The following is a 2,437-nucleotide window of genomic DNA, read 5'->3' on the forward strand; positions in this document are numbered from 1 at the left end:
GTAAGAAATTTCACATAGATATAAGAAACCCATTGAGAGGAGAAGTTTCATATAGTATGTACAGTTTGGAACTGTTCAAGTATAATTTCATTGTAAAAAGTATTGCAATAACAAAACACATTTAAAAAGAGTTCTTAGTAGATAAATGGTTAAGACAAACTTGTACCAAACATAGTACACAACAAACAACATTTTATGCCTCAGCTGTACAATCGAGAAGTTAAAGTCCCAGGAGTGCCATCCTGAACTTGGAACGTATAGCCATCAGAGGAAGTTTCCGGCACAACATTCTGATCTTCCTCTTCCTCTACAGAGAAATACTTCTCAATCAAGTTCATTGAAGCTCTGTATACAGATTCATTTTCATGGTTTTGTAGAGCTTCAATTTTGTCCAAACCTCCACATTCTTCGATCATTATACTAAGTTTCTCAGTTTCGCCTTGTTTCTCAGCAGCCTGGAAGATATTTGAAATGGCATCCAGAATAACCAGGATAATTTTGGTATCTTTCACAGTAAAGAGGTTTACCAATGGTTCTATTATGCCACAGTGAACAAGGTATACAATCTGTTCAACTGTTCCACTATTTGTGTAGTTGGTCACAGCCCATACAGCTTCCTTTTGTGTCTTAAAGTCTGCCTTAGACAGAACAACAACGAGGACTGGGACTAATCCATGATTCACAACTTGCTGTATCTGGTCCTGGTGGCCAGCTGTGATGTTTGACATTGTCCATGTAGCTTCTTTCTGAACGTTAGTCTTAGAGCTCATTAACAGGCTGAGAAAGACTGCAAGTGCTCCTGCATCTATTACAACCTGAGTCTGTTCATCTGTCCCAGTGACAATATTTCCTATGGTTCTCAGTGCAGGAGTCACAATTGGCAATTCAGTAGTTTCCAGGAGCTTCACAAGTTGGGGCACAACTCCTGTTTTCACAACCGTTTCAGTCCATTCATTTGGACCATTAGTAAGATAGGAGATGGCCCAGCAGCTATCTGCTAATACTTCTGGGTCATCATGATGCAGGAGATGAACTAAAGTAGGAAGAATCTGCTCAACAGCATCTAATGGGAGTGCAGGATTCTTGTTGCAGCAAAGGTTTGAAAGTGTGTAGGTAAGATTACGTACGTAACCACATGCTAAAGGTGACATATCAGGAACTGCAAGAAAAGCTAACAGAGCATCAGCTGCACTGTACTTGATAACCAAGTCTTGGAAAACCAAACCATCACCTGTGATGTTTCCTAGAGCCCATACAGCTTGTTCACTGATGTGAGCATGGGGAGAGGCCAACAAAGAAATGAATGCTGGGATAGCATCTCCATCTACTACAGCCTTGGTCTGTTCTGATGTTCCGGAAGCAATGTTAGTGAGGGCCCAGGCAGATTCAAACTGAATGGGACTACAATCAGTTCTGCCCAAGAAAGACACAAATTTTGGAATCAAACCAGCCCAGATTATGTTGTCTATGGGTGGTTATTTTTCCCCAGAAAGCAGTTTCCTTGCAGCCTGGGTAGCTTGGAGTTGGCTTTCCAAATTTTTACTATTTATGCCTTTGACAATGTCCTCAACAGACCAATTTATAGTGCCCCGGTTGTTGCGGTTTTCCTGCGGTGGAGAGGTAGCATCATCAGGAAAAGAGCTTACATTTCTCCTTTTCAGCATCTGTTCATCCTTCTTAGCTTTTCTCAGCTCCACATTAACTTCTATTCGGCGACGTCTCATTTCCATACTGTCTTTCCGTTTGTTCTTAAATCTGTTAAGGCGGGCAGCTGGTGAATCAGCATTCTCGTTGGTGGACATGGTTATGAGACAAAGGGAGACAGCTACGCAGCCTGTTTAGTCTTTTCACGGGCGACGGTGTGAGGTGCACAGGCTGCGGTTTGGTTGCTCTGAAAATGTCCAACAGTGATCAGCAAGAAGACTGTGTGCTGAAGGTTTTATCTTGGTGAGTACAAAATTTGTAGGCAGAGCCCTGACCAGGTAGCTCAGTTGGTTAGAACATTGTCCTGATATACCAAGGTTGCGGGTTTGATCCCTGGTCAGGACACATACAAGAAGCAGACAATGACTATATAAATAAGTGGAACAACAAATAGTTATCGCTCTCAGTTTAAAAAAGTGTTTCAATTGATAAGCAGAGTTAGCATCTCTAATGGACCGAGGTTATTAGAGTCAAGGTTTTGGATCATGAAAGTATCCTCTATGAAAGTGAGACTCAGAAACAAAAACCTTAAGAAAAGGAAATGAGTTTTACTTACAAACCTTGGTGAATGAGTCAGATTTTAAACGAATTTGTTCACCAAACCACCCCCCCCCAAAACAAAACAATAATTTAAGGAAAAAGTTACCAGTTATTGCTCTGTTCATGCCTAAGAAGCAACATTCCCACATGTGATTGTATCTGAAAGAATCATCACGAACCTGCAAGTGACAGC

General features: G+C 41.3%; 1 pseudogene; it reads right to left on the reverse strand.

Moving 5' to 3' along the window:
* Positions 1 to 200: 200 nt before the first annotated feature.
* LOC129063150 (importin subunit alpha-1-like) lies at positions 201 to 1,802 on the reverse strand (annotated as a pseudogene).
* Between the last annotated feature and the right edge of the window lie 635 nt (positions 1,803 to 2,437).

The sequence above is a fragment of the Pteronotus mesoamericanus genome, unplaced genomic scaffold, assembly GCF_021234165.1.
Source record: "Pteronotus mesoamericanus isolate MK-2021 breed Mesoamerican mustached bat unplaced genomic scaffold, CSHL_Meso_final scaffold_85, whole genome shotgun sequence".
Lineage (NCBI taxonomy): Eukaryota > Metazoa > Chordata > Mammalia > Chiroptera > Mormoopidae > Pteronotus > Pteronotus mesoamericanus.